Source organism: Sarcophilus harrisii, chromosome 4, assembly GCF_902635505.1.
Source record: "Sarcophilus harrisii chromosome 4, mSarHar1.11, whole genome shotgun sequence".
Taxonomy (NCBI): Eukaryota; Metazoa; Chordata; class Mammalia; order Dasyuromorphia; family Dasyuridae; genus Sarcophilus; species Sarcophilus harrisii.
This window is the reverse complement of record NC_045429.1, coordinates 177,983,160-178,006,092: the sequence shown is the minus strand read 5'-3', so window position 1 is coordinate 178,006,092 and position 22,933 is coordinate 177,983,160. Positions and strand designations below refer to the sequence as shown.

Genomic DNA, 22,933 nt, shown 5'->3' with positions numbered 1-22,933 from the left:
TCTTAGATACAATATATGTGTGCAGAATCGAACAGTTCTCTTGTTGCTCAGGGAGAATTGCTTGTTGCTCAGAAGGTAGAAATAACCCGGGAGGAAAAACAAAAATGCAAGCAGTTTAAATTCATTTCCTAGTGTTCTTTCTTTGGATGTAGCTGCTTCTGTCCATCCTTGATCAATTGAAACTGAGTTAGAGCTTCTCTTTGTCAAAGAAATCCATTTCCATCAGAATACATCATCATACAGTATCGTTGTTGAGGTATATAATGATCTCCTGGTTCTGCTCATTTCATTCAGCATCAGTTCATGTGAGTCTCGCCAAGCCTCTCTGTATTCATCCTGCTGGTCATTTCTTACAGAACAATAATATTCCATAACATTAATATACCACAATTTACTCAACCATTCTCCAACTGATGGGCAACCATTCATTTTCCAGCTTCTAGCCACTACAAACAGGGCTGCCACAAACATTTTGGCACATACAGGTCCCTTTCCCTTCTTTAGTATCTCTTTGGGGTATAAGCCCAGTAGAAACACTGCTGGATCAAAGGGTATGCACAGTTTGATAACTTTTTGGGCATAGTTCCAAATTGCTCTCCAGAATGGCTGGATGTGTTCACAATTCCACCAACAATGTATCAGTGTCTGTTTTCCCACATCCCCTACAAACTAACAAGCTTTCTATAGTATAACATAACATACTACAAGAAAGATATAAGCCACTTTAGTACTTCATCTTACATGATATCATAAAATTACACATTAGATACATAACATTTCAAACCAACAAACAAAAAATAGTTCCCTGCAGTCACAACAAAGCCCTAATCAGAACCCAGATTTCCTGTTTCTCTACCTATTGCTCATTCCACTTCACTATACTGTTACAGGTTCCTTCATATATCCAACCTCACTTGACTTTATATCTTCTCTCAATTTACCAACAATAACATCACCTAGGGCCCACTTTCCCAAATATGCCCTGGATATAAGGGAAAGGGTAATAAGTGGGATAAGGAAAAAGCATTTTAGGGGAAAAGTTCAATTGTTGAGGTTCTTTTGGCTATTTTCCCTTTAAAGACCTAATGGTAATATGTTTCAGAAAACTTCACTGGGAAGGAAAATGTTGTACTTTTATTTATGGGTCTTATTTTGGCATTGCTTCTGTGGTTCATGGCCAGAATTAGTGGATTGCCATAAGCTACTTGAGGACAAAGATTATATCTTCTACTTCTTTCTTATTTACAATAAATGTAAGATTTATATTTCTTTCATATCCTCAACAGCACAGAGTACACAGCTGAATAAGTAGGACGCATTCAATGAATATTTGTTGAGTTGATTTGGTAGGAATTTTCAGCCTATTTATCATGCATCATATTTATTCCTCATGGAACAATGGTCAGCATAGCAAGTCTGAACCATTCATCCATTTGGTAAAGAATTTTTAGCATCTAGCTTCCATAAAGCAAAACCATTATGGGAAAAAATGAAGTATGATGAATTAAATTTCCATAAAATTCTGTTAGCCTCATCTTTTTTAAAGTAAAAATGCTCAAGAATGTTTCATTTCCTTTGAATAAGTTTGAATTCTGGAACTGGGTGATGAAATTTCATACATTCCTACAGAGAGAGGAGGTCTGATCATTATTTGATTTGGTAAAGATTCCTAATTTGTAAAATTATTAGGTTTATGAGATCACCTCCTAGATCTCTTCTAGTTTTGTTTATGGTTCTGTGAAAAACTGTCAAAGGACAGGTGGAATGAAGATGAAAATAAAAGGGGAGGGGACATTCAGGTGACATGAATCCTATTTGGGAGTTTCAATCATATATTTTTATGATTTGGTCTGTACCTGTGATTACATTGTAGATATACATTGCTTCATGATTTTTTATTTAGTTTGGTGTGAGGCTGAATCTCCTTTTCTTTCCAAGATGAAAATGTAATAAGAGCTCAAGCACTCTTTGGACTCACAAGAGTAGGGCTGGACTTAGTGTGGATACATAATCTCTTCTAGACTTACTGCAAACTCAGAACTCCCAAACTCTAGTGATCTATTAGCCTGAGCCTTGCCAGCAGCAGAGACTGTTCCTATAGTCTCTGAAGAAGAGTGAGTCAAAATGTCTAGATTACAATTTAGAGTCTTAGAACAGTGTCTGAGGGTTACTGAGAGGTTAAAATGATTCTCCCAGTCATGCAAATAGTATATGTTTATGGTAGGACTTTGCACCAAGTCTTCCTAATTTTATGATCTTCTTGATGTCCACCATGCAATATTGCCTCTAAGTTACCCATTTTGTATACAAATCTAGTAGACTGCCTTTAATTAGCACTCAGATTAATTGTTTTTTGGTCAGACTTCTCATACTTGGCTAAGTCAATCCTTGACCAATAGAAATAGTCGGTGGACTGGTCCAGTCTCAAAGTCCCTCCAGCTTAATGCACACTGTCATAGCTTGGACTTTGCTATTAGGAATGCAGATTCCCTGGTGCCATGGTGAGGAATGCTTAATCAATGTTTATTGAATTAAATGGAATAAGGGATAAGGCTGTAAGCTTCTCACAGTTAGTCTGTGTTCTGTTTCCTCTTCATCCCTGGCATCCCTTTTCACTTAGTGGATTTCCCAACAGATGTTGACTGACTGATTGCTATCAGTGAACATATTATACAATACATGAACAGTCTTGGCTGAATGAAGAATTTCAGTTTGGGGATTTTTGCAGACTTTCATGGTTTTTGAATTATGAGGCAAAGAAAATGCCCGCCTGTCTTTTTCTATATATCTGGTAATAAAGCTCTGTCCCATCTGAGTTGTACATGGTAACAAGAACATAAATGTAATACATTCTGACACCTGGGAGCAGGGGTGGGGTGGACTGGTAAATTACTTAAGTCCCGTTGCCCTTTTTACAAGACCAGGAGCATTAACCACTGCCCTGGCCCAGTTACAGCTCAGGTAATAACATTTTACCCTAAATTCCCACTGTAATTTTAATTGCATATTTTTTTAAACTCCCCATTTAAAACTGTTGTGGGCCTAAGTGTGGTTTAAGCAGCTGTTGCTATCCCTCCACCTCTGGACTGAAATTCAAAAGACTGATGAAGAAGCCATTTTTTTTTTTTTTTACAAGTTTTTGCTATAGGGTTTTGTTTTGCCTTTTTTTTTTTCTTTTGAAATCTTGTTGAATGAAAAGGAGTTGAGTAAGTAAATACACAGTAAAAAGTGTTTTCTTCTTCAATAGGATGACAGATGACTGCTGGGGTAGAAAGCAAGTTATAGAATCTGATTTATTTTCTAAGACAAAAACATCCTTTCATTCACAGAATGTCTAATTTATGGACCCTTTCTAAGAATAATTTAAATGAATAAATTATAAAGAAAACCAATATTATTTGTTGGTTATTATTTGTTTTTAAAGTTTATAGGCTCCATATTATCAATCTCTAATTTAAAAAGTGATACCTGGGCCAAGCCATAAAGGGAATTAGGAGTTATAAGAGGTTGAAGTTCAACCAATTTTTCATGTTAGCATCTCAGACCAAACGATATCTCCAGTCCTTGTACTCCAAGTTCTGAATGATATATAGCCTGGTGGCAAGATTGGTAACTCCTGAGTGAAAAATATAGCAATCATTTATAAAAGAAAACTATTACAAGAGAGGGAGTTCTCTACAATTAGCATGTTTGATTAAATAATCTGTCAGATTATTTGGTCAATGGTTTTCTTTTCAGATGAGATTCAAGAAAGGTAAATTTCTTTGGAAGGCACATAGTCATTTTGTCTTAATGACAGAACCTGAGGGGACAAAATGATAGAGTCCAAGAGAACAAAATTAAAAGTACAGGGCCAAACTTGTCTGACAGAGAGTTTGAGAAATAGACTCTTTAATCTTTCACCTTTAAACTTACAAAATAAAATAAGCATTTTTTTCTATTTCTCTCTCATCCTCCAATAATTATTAAAATTGTAAAATACTTATCTTGTGTACTAGAAATCATTAAATGAAAACTATGAAATTTTCTGCGATCTCTATAGCATTCTATATACTATAAACATTCCATGTTTTCTAAGAAACTTTATTCACAAATTCTTCATTCAAAAATGATATTGGAGGTATTGGAGGAAAAGTAAGTACAACAATTGCCAGGTATAAACACACACACATGCATACGTATATATATATATATATATATATATATATATATATATAATCTTGTGACTGTGTTCTATACATATATATATACATATAATAATATATATCCTTTCCTCTGTTAGAATGTAGTTAATAAAGTTAATATGAGTACAATGCAATAGCAAGTTTGTTAGCTGTAAAGTTGACCTCAGTTCTACTCCTACAGCTGGGATTTATTACTTGTGTATTCTTCATTGAACTGCAAAGCCTTTTGAGCATCAGTTCTTCTGCAAAATGAAGGTGTTAGAGGAAAGGATCATCAATTATTAATCTAACATGCTAATATTAAAGTCAAGCCCAAGACCCAGAGTGTATCATGAAACATAGTTTGTTCTCTAGATTTAACTCGAGGGTAAAATTTTGTTAGGGAATTGTGTTTTTGACTTACATTTTGTTAACTTAAAGGTGAAATGGCCAAAAGTATTAGTTTAATATAATCCTTGTTAATGCCTTAGCTAGAAACAATTATGTTTATTTCCTTTTATTTCAGTTGCAGTTACTATTCACTTGTCTGTGATTACTAGTTTCTTAAGGAGTTATCATCTAAATCCAGCCATCAAAACTAAAGTCAGCATGGATATATCCTTCATCCACTAATTCAAAGTAGCTGTCAGGCATTCTATCAGCAGGATGTGCAATCAAGAGTTTACAAGAAAGAGGGAAAAAGAGCTTTTTATCATTGAAAATGGGATTTATATTGAGAGGGAACTGCTTCTGTTGTTTAATCTCTCACTTGAGTGCTAATGAGGTCAGTAAAAAGAAACCCAGGCTTTTGCTTGCAGTTATTTTTTAAATGCCTTAGTTACATTTATAAATAATGAAAAAATTGAATTACTGACCAAACCAAAGTCAATCAAGCAAGCAAGTGTTTATTAAGCTCTTATGATATCTTAAGTAAGCAATGTGCACTAGAGAAGGAAATGCTAAAGAACTTTCCCAAGTATCTTTGCCAAGAAAACCAGTTTTGCATTTTTGGTCACAGATTCAAGAAGAAATTAATATGTCTTAATAAGTGAAAAACAAGCACTGTGCTAGGAACTGGGACACAGACAAAAATGAGACTTGTTAGCCTCTCCCCACTATCCCCCATGACTTCCATGCTAATGAAGGAAATAGTATACATAAATATACAAATATATATTTGTATATGTAGTGATGTATGTATGTAAGTATATGTATATAATGTATAATATTCATATGTATGTGAATATAATATACACAAGCACTTATATATGTATATTACATGTGTATATGATGAATATACATATTCATAAAATATATGTATATATACATATACATTTTTTAAACCATTTATGAAGAAAAGGACAATCTCTTCTCTTTATTTGTATCCGCTGGGATATACAGTGCCTGGAACTTAAGCCTTAATAAATAAACTACCTCCCTAAATGAAGAAGTTGTTCTTCTAATATCAGTACTATGAACATCAAGGTTCTGCGAAAGGTTTTGTATAAGAGATGAGATTGGAAATTACTTAGCTTAAATTATGCCTAGTATAAGATATTCAAATATTTCTTTGGAAAATTTGATACTATAAGTGATGGGAAAGCAAAGAAAAGAAGTGTTTCAGGAAAACTATCAGCTAATCAAAACATTATCAAATTGAAATTAAAGTTATGGTACTAAATGCATTGTTTTTATCCATCATTACAATAGTAGTAATAGAATGATCATTAACAGAATAACACTCTCATAGGGAGCTCCTTAAAGATTAGTGACCAAGAGGAATTGGCTATTTTTTTTTTATCATAAAATGCTCATTAGGTTTCATTTCCCCATTCCATTCTCTACACAACTCTCAAATTGATCTTTCTTATGTGATTCTAAGGGTAGCTACATAATGTAGTAGATAGAACATCAGCCCTGAAATCAGGAGGATCTGAGTTAAAATTTGGCCTCACATGTTTACTAGCTGTAAGATTCCAGAAAAGCCTTTTAATCCTGCTTGCCTCAGTTTCCTCATTTGTAAAATGGGCTGAAGAAGGGAATGTCAAACCATTCTAATATTTTTGCCAAGAAATCCCCAAATAAGATTACGGAGAGACAGACAGAACTAAAATAATTCAACAACGAAGTGATTCTGACAATATCACCATCTGCCCCTCATTCATTCAACTCCAGTGGCTCACTATAACTGACAGAATCAAATGGAAATTGTTGTTTAGCTTTTAAAGACCTTGATTATCTGACTCATTCCAGTTGTTATTGTTGCTATTTGGTTGATTTGGTTTTCAGTTATTCAAAATATTTTAGCAATAGTTCTCTGCAAGACATTAAAAACACCAATTTATGAGCAAAAACTCCATTGGAGAGAGAGAATACAGAATGCAGGTAGCCATGGAGTTAAGGAATTTTCTTGATTTGGGGCAGGTCTGAGAGTTCATTGTTTTCTGATCAGTCTTGCTCTCCTCTGTAATCTCGTATTTCTCTTTTTCTATGTCAAAAATCTTTCCTTGGTGTCAAGGTTTGTCGGCAGTAAGATGTTTTGAAATTTTTACATTAAATAATTGTTAACCTTGGTAAAGGTGGCAATGATAAGTTTCTGATGAATCTTTTGCAAAGAAATACAGTTGATGGTTATAGGTCTAGTCACCAGGAGGAAGCCATTAGCCAACTGCTTCAAGAAAACCACTTGTCCCTGTGGTGACCAGTGAGCATGATTACATCTGTGATGGGGTGATACTAACTCAAAGTCTTCTAACATGCTGTCTGAAGGGTTTTTTGCCATGACTTAGCAACTTTCTAGGCACATCCTCAGTAAGACAACATGTAGGAATTTTATAAACTTTACCAAAGTGATTCCTCCATTCTTATAACCAGGAGCTGGCTTTGAGATAGTAACAAGCACTTTTTCTCTATTTTTTCCTTTCATCCCAGATTTTGGCACAGCATATTTTCTTTCTTTCTTTCTTTCTTTTTTTTTATTATTTAATAGCCGTTTATTTACAGGATATATGCATGGGTAACTTTACAGCATTAACAATTGCCAAACCTCTTGTTCCAATTTTTCACCTCTTACCCCCCACCCCCCCCTAGATGGCAGGATGACCAGTAGATGTTAAATACATTAAAATATAAATTAGATACACAATAAGTATATATGACCAAACGTTATTTTGCTGTAGAAAAAGAATCAGACTCTGAAATATTGTACAATTAGCTTGTGAAGGAAATCAAAAATGCAGGTGGGCATAAATATAGGGATTGGGAATTCAATGTAATGGTTTTTAGTCTTCTCCCACAGTTCGTTCTCTGGGCGTAGCTGGTTCAGTTCATTATTGCTCCATTAGAAATGATTTTGTTGATCTCGTTGCTGAGGATGGCCAGGTCCATCAGAACTGGTCATCATATAGTATTGTTATTGAAGTATATAATGATCTCCTGGTCCTGCTCACTTCACTCAGCATCAGTTTGTGTAAGTCTCTCCAGGACTTTCTGAAATCATCCTGTTGGTCATTTCTTACAGAACAGTAATATTCCATAATATTCATATACCACAATTTATTCAGCCATTCTCCAACTGATGGACATCCATTCAGTGTCCAGTTCCTAGCTACTACATAAAGCGCTGCCACAAACATTCGTGCACATACAGGTCCCTTTCCCTTCTTTATGATCTCTTTGGGATATAAGCCCAGTAGTAACACTGCTGGATCAAAGGGTATGCACAGTTTGATAACTTTTTGAGCATAGTTCCAAACTACTCTCCAAAATGATTGGATTCGTTCACAACTCCACCAACAATGCATCAATGTCCCAGTTTTCCCACATCCCTCAACAATCATTATTTTTTCCTGTCATCTTAGCCAATCGACAGGTGTGTAGTGGTATCTTAGAGTTGTCTTAATTTGCATTTCTCTGATTAATAATGACTTGGAGCATCTTTTCATATGACTAGAAATAGTTTCAATTTCTTCATCTGAGAATTGTCTGTTCATATCCATTGACCATTTTTCAATTGGAGAATGGCTTGATTTTTATAAATTAGAGTTAATTCTCTATATATTTTTGGAAATGAGGCCTTTATCAGAACCTTGACTGTAAAAATATTTTCCCAGTTTATTGCTTCCTTCTAATCTTGTCTGCATTAGTTTTGTTTGTACAAAAACTTTTCCATTTGGTATAATCGAAATTTTCTATTTTGTGATCAGTAATGATCTCTAGTTCTGCTTTGGTCATAAATTCCTTCCCCTTCCACAGGTCTGAGAGGTAAAAACTATCCTGTGTTCCTCTAATTTATTAATAATTTCATTCTTTATGCCTAGGTCATGAACCCATTTTGACCTCATCTTGGTGTACAGTGTTAAGTGTGGATCAATGCCTAGTTTCTGCCATATTAGTTTCAATTTTCCCAACAATTTTATCAAACAGTAAGTTCTTATCCCAAAAGCTGGGGTCTTTGGGTTTGTCAAAGACTAGGTTGCTATATTTGTTGACTGTTTTATCCTTGAGCCTAACCTATTCCACTGATCAACTAATCTATTCCTTAGCTCAATACCAAATGGTTTTGGTAACTGCTGCTCTATAATATAATTTTAGATCTGGTACAGCAAGCCACCTTCATTTGATTTTTTTTTCATTAATTCCCTTGAAATTCTTGACCTTTTGTTTTCCATATGAATTTTGTTGTTATTTTTTCTAGGTCATTCAAAAATAGTTTTTGGAGTCTGATTGGTATAGTGCTAAATAAATAGATTAGTTTAGTAATATTGTCATCTTTATTATATTTGCTCGCCCTATCCAAGAGCATTTAATATTTTTCCAATTGGTTAGATCAGACTTAATTTGTGTGAAAAGTGGTCTGTAATTTTGCTTATAAAGTTTCTGATTTTCCCTTGGCAGATAGATTCCTAAATATTTTATATTATCAGTAGTTACTTTAAATGGAATTTCTCTTTGTATCTCTGACTGTTGGATTTTGTTAGTGATATATAAGAATGCTGATGACTTATGTGGTTTATTTTATAACCAGCAACTTTGCTAAAGTTGTGGATTATTTCTAATAACTTTTTAGTAGAATCTCTGGGGTTCTCTAAATATACCATCATGTCATTGGCAAAGAGCGATAATTTGGTTTCCTCATTGCCTATTCTTATTCCTTTAATCTCTTTCTCAGCTCTTATTGCCAAAGCTTGCATTTCTAATACAATATTAAATAGTAACGGTGATAGTGGGCAACCTTGTTTCACTCCAGATCTTATTGGGAATGGTTGCAGTTTGTCTCCATTACATATGATGCTTACTGATGGTTTTAAATAGATGCTGCTGATTATTTTAAGGAAAAGTCCATTTATTCCTATACTTTCAAGTGTTTTTAATAGGAATGGATGTTGGATTTTGTCAAATGGTTTTTCTGCATCTATTGAGATGATCATATGGTTTTTGTTAATCTGGGTATTAATATGGCCAATTATATTGATAGTTTCCTAATATTAAACCAGCCCTGCATTCCTGGTATAAATCCTACTTGATCATAGTGTATTATCCTGGAGATGATTTTCTGTAGTCTTTTTGCTAATATCTTATTTAAGATTTTAGCATCAATATTCATTAGGGAGATTGGTCTATAATTTTCTTTCTCTGTTTTCAACCTACCTGGTTTAGGTATCAGTACCATGTCTATGTCATAGAAGGAATTTGGTAGGACTCCTTCATTCCCTATTTTATCAGATAATTTATATAGCATTGGGGCCAATTGTTCTTTAAATGTTTGGTAAAATTCACATGTAAATCCATCTGGTCCTGGGGATTTTTTCTTAGGGAGTTGTTTAATTGCCTGTTCTATTTCTTTTTCTGAAATTGGAATATTCAAGCAATTTACTTCCTCCTCTGTTAGTCTGGGAAGTCTATATTTTTGGAGGTAATCATCCATTTTACTTAGGTTATCAAATTTATTGGCATAAAGTTGAGCAAAATAACTCCTTATTATTTCTCTAATTTCCTCTTCATTGGTGGAAAGTTCTCCCTTTTCATTTTTAAGACTACTAATTTCATTTTCCTCCTTCTTTTCTAATCAGATTTACCAAAGGCTTATCTATTTTATTGGCTTTTTCATAGAACCAACTCTTAGTTTTATTAATTAGTTCAATAGTTTTTTTTTACTTTCAATATTTTTAATTTCACCTTTTAATTTTAGAATTTCAAATTTAGTATTTGATTGGGGTTTTAATTTGGTCTCTTTTAGTTTTTTTAGTTGCAAGCCCAATTCATTAATCTTTTCTTTCTCTGTTTTATTCAAGTAAGCCTCTAAGGATATAAAATTCCCTCTTATTACCGCTTTGGCTGCATCCCACAAATTTTGTTATGACGTCTCATCATTGTCATTATCTTGGGTGAAATTATTAATTGTATCTGTAATTTGCTGCTTCACCCAATCATTCTTTAAGATGAGATTGTTTAGTTTCCAATTACTTTTTGGTCTATTTCCCCCTAACTTTTTGTTGAATGTAGTTTTTATTGCATCATGATCTGAAAAGAAAGCATTTACTATTTCTGCTTTCTTGCATTTAATTTTGAGGTCTTTATGTCCTAATATATGGTCAATTTTTGAATACGTTGCATGGACTGCTGAGAAGAAAATATATTCCTTTCTATCTCCATTCAATTTTCTCCAAAGATCTAACATACCTAATTTTTCTAATATTCTATTTACTTCTTTAATTTCTTTCTTATTTGTTTTGTGGTTTGATTTGTCTAATTCTGAGAGTACAAGGTTGAGATCTCCCATTATTACAGTTTTGTTGTCTATTTCTTCTTGCAACTCTCTTAACTTCTCCTTTAGGAAGTTGGATGCCATACCACTTGGTGCATATATGTTTAATACTGATATTGCTTTGTTGTTTATGCTGCCCTTTAGCAGGATGTAGTTACCTTCCTTATCTCTTTTAATTAGATCAATTTTTGCTTTTGCTTGATCTGAGATAAGGATGGCTACCCCTTCTTTTTTGACTTCACCTGAAGCATAATAGATTTTGCTCCAGCCTTTTACCTTTACTCTATATGTATCTCCCTGCTTTAAATGTGTTTCTTGTAAATAACATATTGTAGGGTTCTGACTTTTGATCCAGTCTGCTATCTGCCTCCTCTATATGGGGGAGTTCATCCATTCACATTTACGGTTAGAATTATTAAATCTGTATTTCCTGCCATCCTAATAACCCCAGATTATGCTTTACTTTTTCTTGCCTCCCCTAACCCTCTTTCCCCTTTTTGAACTTATGTACCCCACTTGTATCACGATTCTTACCCTCTTTATAATCCCTCCCTCCCCCTTTGAATCTTTTCCCTTCCTTCCTTATTACTCTTTTTCTTTTCCTTTTCCTCTCCCCGTTTTAATGAGGCAAGAGAGAATTTTCTAAAACAAATGTCAATTATTTTTTCTTTGAGCCACCTCTGATGAGAGTAAGATTCACACAATGTTCCTCCCCCTCTTTAAATTCCCTCAGATATGATAAGTTTCCTTTGCCTCTTCATGGGATGTGGTTTCCCTCTTTTTATCCCTCCTTCCCACCTTATTCTGCCATCATCCCTTTTCCATATCTACTTCCCTTAATCAAATCATACATGTATTCTTTTTGTATATCCACAACAGAAATACAATTCTCAAGAGTTATTTTTACCTTTTCTGCATCTCTTGAGTTCTATGGTTGGAGATCAAATTTTTTGTTTAGTTCTGGTTTTTTCCTTAGAAACAAATGGAATTCATTTGTTTCATTAAATGTCCATCTTCTTCCCTGGAAGAAAATGCTCAGCTTAGCTGGGTAGTTTATTCTTGGCTGCATCCCAAGTTCTTGTGCCTTTCGGAATATCAGATTCCAGGCCCTTCTCCTTTAATGTGGAGGCAGCCAGATCTTGGGTGATCCTTATTGTGGCACCTCGGTATTTAAATTGTTTTTTTTTGGCTGCTTGTAAAATTTTTTCCTTAATCTGATAGTTCTGAAATTTGGCCACAATATTCCTTGGGGTTTTTATTTTAGGGTTTCTTTCAGAAGGTGTTCGATGAATTCTTTCAATGCCTATTTTACCTTCTGATTCTATTACATCTGGGCAGTTCTCTTTGATGATTTCTTGTAAAATAGTATCTAGGCTCTTTTTTTCATCATAGTTTTTGGAAAGTCCAATAATCCTCAGATTATCTCTCCTAGATCTATTTTCCAAGTCTGTCATTTTGCAAGTAGATAATTCATGGTTTTTTCCAGTTTGTCATTTTTTTGTTTTGCTTGACTGATTCTTGCTGTCTCAATGAATCATTAGTTTCTATTTGTTCAGTTCTAATTTTTAAAGAATTATTTTCTTCATTAGCTTTTTTTACTTCTTTCTGTATATGTCCAATTGAGTTTTTAAATGTATTGTTTTGGTCTGTGGAATTTTTTTCCATTTCACTAATTTTTTTTTTTAGTGAATTATTTTCTTTTTCCAATTCACAGATCCTACTTTCTTGCGAGTTCTTTGTCTTTTCCAATTCACAGATCCTACTTTCTAGTGAATTCTTTATTTTTTCCAATTCACAATTCTTACTTTCCTGAGATTTTTTTATTTTTTCCAATTCACAAATTTTGTTTCCCTGCACTTCCTGGGAATTTTTTAACTTTTCCAATTCGTATTTCAGGAAGTTGTTGCTCTCTTGTAAGGCTTCTCTTTCCTTTCCCCATTTATCTTCTAACTCTCTTTTGAGACTTTTAATGGTCTCTTCTATGAGAGCATCATGTAAAGGAGGACAGTCTGGTGCATTTTTGCTATTTGCTGTCTCTTCAGGTTTGCTGACCTGCTCTTTTTCTGCATAGAAGCTGTCGATCGTTCTTTTCATCTTTTTATTCATGTTTTAAAGCCTTTAGGGTATGTCTCCTAGGCAAGGGGGTTACCAGCTTCCTCTGCAGAACAGGAGAGATGTAAACCGATTTCCGGCTCAGAGGTATGGGAGTGCTCTGAGTGAGAGTTTTCCCTTCCCCCAACAGGAGGTGGATTCAGCACTGGCCGAGCTATTGAAGTGCCCAGTAGGGCTGTGTGGGTTAGCGATTGCCCTAGGCTAGAGACTAAGGGGTGAAAGTGTCACTGCCCCAGGCCAGAGCCTCTTGTGGGACTGTGAGTATTAGCAGCTGACCGCAGACCTCCGATTCTACCGAACTCTGCCCAGAACTCTGCCCCAGCGTCTCTGCCCGACAAATCAACCCTGGGAAAGCTCTATGGCCCCAAGCCGAGCCCCCCACTGCACAGATTGGAGGCTAACCCGGGCTGTGTCCTCCTGCCGTGCAGGATCACAACTGCCCCAAGGAAAAGCCCGGTACTGGGGGTTGGGGCTGCAAGCTTGTGCTGAGATCTGTGCTTTCACTTTCGGTTTGAGGCTCTCCTCAGAACCTAATTTCTCTCCCAGTCTGCGCTGATCTCCCCCCTGGCCCCGGAACAAACTTTTTTTGGCGAGACTGCAGATTTTCTTTGGCTGGTGAGTTGTTCTACTTCTTATCTTTACGAATTGTAGCAGTCAAGACTATTTTTGAGGCTCGATATAATATTGATAGAGAGGGTAAGAGAAGAGCTTAGAAAATCGCGTGTGCCTTCTCCGCCATCTTGGCTCCTCCCCCCGCACAGCATATTTTCAATAGAATATGGCTTGAGGGAATACATTTATGGATTCCTTGACAAAGACCAACTTCTGACCACAATGCTTTCGAGACTTTTTCATCACCTTTTCATCTACATCTTCCTTTTTTGTTCTTCTTTTCCTTTTTCTTTTCCTTTTTTGATTTTCTTTTCCTTTTGTTCTTTGGTTTATTTTTGTTCACCATCTTGAGAGAAGGGGAAAAAACTCTTTCCAGTTTTGTTATACTTTATTCAGTCCCCCCACACACACACACACACGCACACACACACATGGTGATATAATGACATTAGCCTTTTGAAACTCACCAATTTATCTCCTCACTGACTCTCTAGTCTCAGCTGAATCTCCATCTGTAAGAAGTGTTTGTCAGTGTCTGTTCTCTTTATTCTCAATGTCTAGCTTTCTTATGAAATGATTACAATTTATCCTGTAGTATTTTATTTATGCATAGTTATTTACATGTTGTCTCCCCTATTAGACTATGGATTCCTTGAGAGTAGGGAATTTTTTCCCACCAGTACTCAACACAGTTGCTGGAACATGATAGATATTTAATGAATGCTTGTTGACTTACAGGCTGGTTCACTAACTTCCTCTAGGCTCACCATCAATTAAAAGATCTGGCTCTTGAGACAAAAGATTTCTATTAATCTTATGAACAACAGAGATGCCACTATTGCTTGGCATATAACCCAAAATATCAGTATCAAATTGTCCATAAATGTTACATTTGGCACATGTATGATCATCTTCAGGGTTTTTTTTAATTTCATCATCTTTATAAAACAATTCTGGATACTTTTCATGCAATTGAAAAGAAATAGCCCAGACAAGCAAAAGTTTGAAGAAAATTCAGCTAATGAGGATAAAAAAATTGAGTTTTCAGCTTGGTTGGAAGATTATCTGAGAAGTTAAACCCCCAGTTTTCCAGAATATTAATTTGAGAGTTATGATCATTTGTTTAAACTTCATCCACAACTTAACCAAATGTGGTGCCCATTCAAATAGAAGTTACTTATCAGCTCACCAATTCATTTGATAAATTCTCCAAAATGATACAATTCTTTCTGATAGCCTGTTATTTAAAAAAAAAATGGTGTATATTATTATTTAAATAAAATCATTTAATTCAGCCAGAGTGAAAGTGCAAACTTAATGATGTTTCAAGATTCTTTTCACACTGCTAGTATCTGATGCTGCATTTGACTCAGGTTTCCTGACTTGAAACACTGTGTCCCATCTATTATATGCTATGTAGTTAGCTTCCAATAAAAGAGAAAGGGAGAGAGAAAGAGAGACAGACAGATAGACACCTTTTGACAAATCTATTGTCTATAGCCACTTCTAGTTCAAAGAGGGCAAGTTGTAGTATTAGTATTTAGGGAGTAGAAGTCCTTAGTGGAAATATCATTTTGGTTTGCAAGGGAATAAGAACCATAGAAACAATATCACTTCCAGTTCAAAAAAATTAGGAAGCCTGAATAGTAGTATCAATTACAATCCAAGAGAATAGGGACAATTGCTAGGTAAGGACCAAAGTGCAAATCAGGAGAATCAGGAGAGAAATGTCCCCTCTGTCCAGATTATACTACCTTGGAAGCAATGAAAACTTCTAAAACCCTAGAATTAGCTCTGAAAATAGCAATGAAAAAATGCAGTTTGAAATAGTGTTTTACAGAACCCTGTAAGAAAATAACCAAGAATAACTTATCCAGAAAAACTGAATATAATCTTTCAAGATATTTTTAATAATATATTTATTATTTATATATAATGGACATTTAATAAAATAAAGCATTTTAAAAACTCTTGATATAAAGATCAAAGATGAACAGAAAATTTGAATTTCAAATAAAAGATTCAAGAGAAGCAAAAAAAAAAAAGATAAACAATAAAGAGAAATCAATTGGGTTAATTTTTTTTTCACTTTTTACATGTAACTTTGAAGAATGTTATTATTAGGGCAGTAAGAAGGAGAATGTGAAAGTGAGCTAATTGTGCTGGGATGATATTTAAAAATGTAAATGCCAGAATAACATCCTGGGAAAAAGAAGAAAAGAGAAGAAGAAGAGATAAATTTATCTCTTCATAAGGAAAGGAAAATTATCTCACATAAAAGAGGCACTCAAGGAAGAGTTTTTATTGTAAAAAAGGAAATGGTTAGAGGATAAGCACTGTATGAACTCATTCATATCTAAATTAGTTCAGAAAGAGGAGAATACACACATTCAATTGGTTATAAAAATCTATGTTACAAAAAAAAAACTAAAAGGAAAAATTCATTGGTGAAAAGGTTAAGGGGTATAAAAGGGAAGGCAGAGAAAAAAACATATTCAGAATCAAAATACATTTTTAGAGGAGGGACAAGATAAAAAGAAATTATAGAATAAGTAGAAGAAAGTAGGATGGAGGAAAATAAACAATGAATAATAATAACCATGAAAGTGAATGGGTAAAACTCATCCATGAAAAGAAAACTAATTACAAAATGGATTGGAAGTTATTCCACAATATGTTGTTTATAAGAAACACACTTGAATTAGATTGGCAAACAGAAGTAAAATAATTATTATTTTTATAATTCAACTAAAGTAAAAAAGAGCAGGGGTAACAATCATGATCTCACACAAATCAAAAACAAAAAATAGATCTAATTAAAAAATAATCAGGTAAAGTTCATATTGCTAAAAAGAAACACAGAAAATGAAGTAATATTAATAATGACTACATATAATAAATGGTACAGCATTAAAATTTGTTACAGGAAAAGTTAAGTGAATTAAAGGAAGAAACAGGCAGTAGAATTATATTAGCAGAGGACTTAATTTTGCCCTCTGAGAACTAGAGAAAGCTAATCACATAGTAAATAAGAAAGAAGTCAAGAAGATTAATAGAATCTGATATGATAGACATCTAAAGAAAATTTAATGGGACTAGGAAAGACTACACCTTTTTTTTTCCTCAGTTATACATGTCATCTTCATGAAAACTGACCATTTATTAAAACATAAAATCCCACCACTAACTTTGGAAAAATAAAAAAGTTAAATGTAAACTTTTCAGACCATAATTCAATAAAATTAAAATTTGTGAATAACTATAAAGGAATAGGTTAAAAATAAACTTGAAAGTAAGTGATTTGGGACAGCTAAGTGAAGTGAGTAGAACCAAGAGAACATTGTACACAGCAACAGCAAGATTTATACAATGATCAGTTCTAATGCACATGGCTCTCATCAATAATGAGGTGATTTAGGCTAATTCCAATGGATTTGTAATGTATTTTTTTGTTTTGTTTTGTTTTTTTGCTGAGGCAATTAGAGTCAAGAGACTTGCCCAGGGTCACACAGCTAGGAAGAGTTAAGTGTCTGAGACCAGATTTGAACTCAGGTCCTCCTGACTTCAAGGCTAATGCTTTATCCACTGTGCTATCTACTTGCTCATCTACATCCAGAAAGAGAACTGTGGGAACTGAATATGGCATAGCAAAGTATTTTCACCTTTTTCATTGCTGTTTCCTTTCTTTTTGTTTTCTTTCTCCTTTTTTTCCCCCTTTTTGACCTGTTTTTCTTTCTTTTTTTGTGTGTATATATATTTGTGTGTATATATATGACTTTTTTATTGACAGAGCCCATGCCTGGGTAATTTTTTTTACAACATTATTCCTTGCACTCACTTCCGACTTTTCGGAATATGTGCAGAACCAAATAGTTCTCTTGTTGCGCAGGAAGAATTGGATTCAGAATGTAAAAATAACCTGGGAAGAAAAAAAATGCAAGCAGTTTACATTCATTTCCCAGTGTTCTTTGTTTGGGTGTAGCTGCTTCTGTCCATCCTTGATCAATTGAAACTGAGTTAGATCTTTTTGTCTAAGAAATTCACTTCCATCAGAATACATCTTCCTATTGTATCGTTGTTGAGGTATATAATGATTTCCTGGTTCTGCTCATCTCAATTAGCATCAGTTCATGCTGAGTGAAATGAGCAGGACCAGGAGATCATTATATACTTCAACAACAATACTAGATGATGACCAGTTCTGATGGATCAGGCCATCCTCAGCAACGAGATCAACCAAATCATTTCTAATGGAGCAGTAATGAACTGAACTAGCTATGCCCAGAAAAAGAACTCTGGGAGATGACTAAAAACCATTACATTGAATTCCCAATCCCTATATTTATGCACACCTGCATTTTTGATTTCCTTCACAAGCTAATTGTACAATATTTCAGAGTCTGATTCTTTTTGTACAGCAAAATAACGTTTTGGTCATGTACTTATTGTGTATCTAAGTTATATTTTAATATATTTAACATCTACTGGTCATCCTGCCATCTAGGGGAGGGGGTGGGGGGGGGTAAGAGGTGAAAATTGGAACAAGAGGTTTGGCAATTGTTAATGCTGTAAAGTTACCCATGTATAAATCCTGTAAATAAAAGGCTATTAAATAAAAAAAAAAAAATTAGCATCAGTTCATGTAAGTCTCACCAATCCTCTCTGTATTCATCCTGCTGTTGACCTGTTTTTCTTATAAAATATGATAGTTGTGGAATTATGTGTAGAAGAATTACACATATTTAATATATATTGTATTACTTTCTGTCTAGGGAATAGAATGGGAAGAAGGCAGGGAGAAAAAATTTGGAACAGAAGATTTTGCAAGGATAAATATTGAAAACTATCCTTGTAAATATTTTGAACATAAAAAAGCTATTATTTAAAAAATAACACATCCATAAGTAAATAAATGAAATATGAAGTACTTAGAAGTCTTGCCAAGATAAGTCCAGGTATTATGTCAGTTCAATGAAAAAAGTTATTATACAAATAAAGGTAGATCTATACATTGGAGAAATATTAATTGCTCATGGTAGACTGAGAGTGAGCAAAAATGATAATGTTATCTAATTTATTCAGTGGCTCCTCAATTAATTATAAAAAATTATTTTATAAAGCTAGAAAAATAATAAAATTCATCTGGAAGAATAAAAGCTCAAGGATATGAAGGGAATAAAAAAATTGAAGAAAGGTGGCATTGTAGTTTCAGATTTCAAACTAAATTTTGTAAAACAGTAATTATCAGAACAACAGTGCTAGTAAAAAAAAATAGAATGGTAGATCAATAAATAGATTAAGTATATAAAACAGAGTAGGAGATGACTAGTAATCTAGTGTTGGTTAAATCTAAAGATCTAAGCTCTTGGGATAAGAACTCACTATTTGACAAAATTGGCTGGTAAAACTGGAAAGTAGTTTGGCAAAAACTAGGCATAGATCAAAATCTCACAACATATAATAATATAAGGTCAAAATGGATAAATTATTTAGACATAAAGTTGGATACCTTAAGTAAATTAAAGTAGTATGAAAAAAAGTTATATATAAAAGCTATGAAAGGAAAAAAAAAAAAAGACCAAACAGAGATATAGAGGATTACAGAAAGTAAAATGGATGGTTTTGATGACATAAAATTTAAAAAAAAAAAAAACCTTTTGTAGAAACAAAAGTAATGAAGCCAAAATTAGAAGGAAAACAGAAAAATGATGAAAAAAATGTTTCTCTGATAAAAATCTCATTTCCCAAATATATAGGAAACTTAACCAAATTTATAAAATAAGAGCCATTTCCTCATGGATAAATGGTCAAAGGATATGAGCAAGCATTTTTCGGAAGAAATCAAAGCTATCAATCAAAATTACTTTAAATCACTACTGACAAGAGAAAAACAGATTAAAACAACACTGAGGTACTATCTCATACCGATTGACTTGACAGAAAAAGAAAATTACAAATTCTGGAGGTGAAGTGGACAAATTTTGATAGTAATGCACTGTTGGTGAAGTTGTGAATTGGTTCAACCTTTTGGGAGAGCAATTTGGAGCTATACTCAGAGTTATTTATTTTTGCATACATTTTGACCTGGGAATAAGGTTACTATCCCCAAGAGATTACAAAAAAGGATAAAACAGCTATTTATTGTAGTTTTTTCAAGGTGATACAAAATTGGAAATTGAAGGGCTGCACATTAATTGGGGAATAGTGGAATGATAATTGTGATGAACTCCAGTGGTATAAAATTTGATGAACAGGACAGTTTTGGAAAAACTTTGAAAGACTTATATGAACTCATGCAAAATAAAGTGATCAGAATCAAGAGACACTGTACACTGTAATAGCAATATTGTAAGTAATTGTGAAAGACAGCTATTCTCGGCAATAGCAAATTTATATGATGATCAATTCTGATGTGGCTCTCTTCAACAATAAGATAATTCAAACTAGTTCCAGTTGTTTAGTGATGAAGACAACAATCTACATTCAGAGAGAGAACTGTGGGAACTGAGTATGGTTCACAACATAGCATTTTCACTCTTTGTTGTTTGCTTGCATTTTATTTTCCTTCTCTTTTTTTTTTCTGATCTGATTAGATTTTTCTTGTGCAGCAAGATAATTGTATAAATAGGTATGTATATATTGGATTTAACATATTTTACCATGTTTACCATATATTAATCTACTTGCCATTTAGGGGAGGGCGTGGGGAAAGGGAGGGATTGGAACACAAGGTTTTGCAAGGGCTAATGTTGAAGGATTGTCTATGCATGTGTTTTGAAAAATAAAAAGCTTTAATAAAGGAAAAAAGACAGTTATTTTAATCAAAACAATTATTATATGAAAACAAATCAAAGTATACATTTAAAAAGCTTTCTTTATTTTTCATGTTTCACTTTTTGACTGTTTTCTTTTGCAATATGTTTAATGTGGAAATATATTTTACATGACCTCATATGTAAAATCAAAATAAAATTTCTTACCTTCTCAAAGAGGGGGGATAGGGTGATACAGAGAAAATTTGGAACTCAAATATTCAAAAACTGATAATTAATTTATTTTAAATGTAACTAGAAATACTTAATGAAATAAACATATTTCAAAAATAATAGGAAATAATTTTTTGTAGTCAGCACAAAATTAAAATCTAAAAATAATCACTATGATAGCTTAACTTTATCCAAAGTTTGAATTTGTTACAAAATTTTCCAATTCCAATAAAGTCAGATTATAAGATTTTGAGATATTTATCTACTACAGCAGGCCTGAAAGAAAAATGTTAACAACTGAAGATAGACATGAATTCAGTACATGCCTCAAACATAAAAGGGAATTCAGATCAGAGGAACAACAAAGTTAAGAGAAAAAAAATTAATAGTGATTTCTTTGGAAGACGGAATGGAAGTCAGAAAATTTCAGAGAATTAGAGACATTCTTACTGTTAGTAATGAAGGTGTAATCACTCATGCTATATCATAATTAAAAATAAACTGGAACAGATCAGACAAAATCATGAAAACACTGTGTCTTGTGGAAAGAAGTAAGGGAAGATAGCGACTAGAACCTAGGCTTTAATACAATTGCATGACACCATGCACTCCCTTTGCTCTCTTTATGTAAATTTTATTCATTTTGTCTCACATGAATACATTCTTATTTTAAAACACTACTAAGTTTATAGAATGCTACACTCAGTCATTTTCTGCCATCCAAATTGATCACCTGTTAAGGACCATGCCTAAGTGAAAGGGCGGGTCAATTCTCCGAGAGCCTCCATAGCTGTGAATCATAACGAAGGAGCTGCAAAGCATCCTTCACAGATGTTCCTTGTGAATAGGGAATGAAATAAATTGGAGGCAGAGGGAGGAGAGAGGTCAGACAACTCAACTGCCTCTCAGTCTCATTGTATCATCATTCTCTCACATGAAGGGATCCATTCTACGGTCTGAGTTAGACTTTCAGCAGTCATTGACACGTGGCTCCCATATCACCACTATCATCCAATCCAGATTCTGAAATCTGTTATTTTCTGACCTTCTAGATCATCTTTCTCTTTTATTAATGAGTTCATTACCTGATTTATAGTCTTTCCACCCCTTTGTTCATTCTTGTTCTGTGCATTCTTTCACTTGATGATATCACTTGTCCCCATGTGTTCAATTATCTCTATGCAAATGATTTTTATATATATTTATCCAGTTCTAGTTTATCACCCAAGTGCAAGGATCATTCCACACATTCACATGTTGGATATCATGTAAATATCTCAAAGTATTTATCAAAAATAGAACTCATTATCTTTACTGCATCCAATCTACTCCATTCTAAATTTCCCACATCATAATAACCAAAAGCTAACTAGTCATCTGCATAGAACATCAATGTCCTCCTGAACTTTTTTCTTCCTCTTTTTTGTTTTCTTAATTATATGTGAAAAAATTAACATTCAGATTTTTTAAATTTTGAGTTCTAAATTCTCCCCTTAGCTCTTTCCCCTTGCCCCTCCCAAAGAAAAGAATCATGCACAGTCATGCAAAGCATATTTCCTGGTTATCCATGTTGCAAAAGAAAAAATATACCAAAAAAGAAAAAGAAAGTTTTTTTAAAGTATGTTTTTATCCACATTCAGACTTTATAAGTTCCTCCTCTTAAGATGTATAGCATTTTTCATCCTAAGTTCTTCAGAATTGTTTTGGGTAATTTTTTGCTGAGAATAGCTAATTCATTCATAGTTAATCATCATAGAATATTGCTGTTAGGATGTACAATATTTTCCTTGTTCTACTCACTTCACTTTGTATGAATTTATGCCTTATGTATTTCTTAAGGCATCCTGCTCATCACTGCTTATAGAATAATAGTATTCCATTGCATTTTCCTTTTTTGTCACATTAGCCAATCAAATAGGTCTGATGAGGTGTCATACCTCAGAATTGTTTGAAATTGTATTTATCTTATCAGTAGTGATTAAGAACATTTTATATGACTATATCTAGCTTTGCTCTTTTTTTCTTCTGAAAAGTATCTGGAGAGGCACAGGAGGCACAGGAGGGACAAGTTGACACAAAGGTGAAATAAGGAAAGAATTTGCCTGAATTCTCACAAAGTCACATTCATACAACTATAAAATAATACCTCAAAATGAATTTTGGAGTCGCAAAATTAACAAAAAGACAGGGTGAAACATTTTTCCAACCCAAGTTAACTTAGGAAGTCAGCAGTAAAGTTTGCATCAGTAAGGTAAAAGGGAAGGAAAATCCAGGGTAGGAAGAGGCAAGTCAAC

The 22,933-nt window shown here is 33.7% G+C and overlaps 1 pseudogene; it reads right to left on the bottom strand.

Annotated features, from left to right (window-relative positions):
- Window positions 1–6,452: 6,452 nt before the first annotated feature.
- The window catches only part of LOC100915094, a 124,857-nt pseudogene continuing 108,376 nt past the window's right edge, over window positions 6,453–22,933 (bottom strand).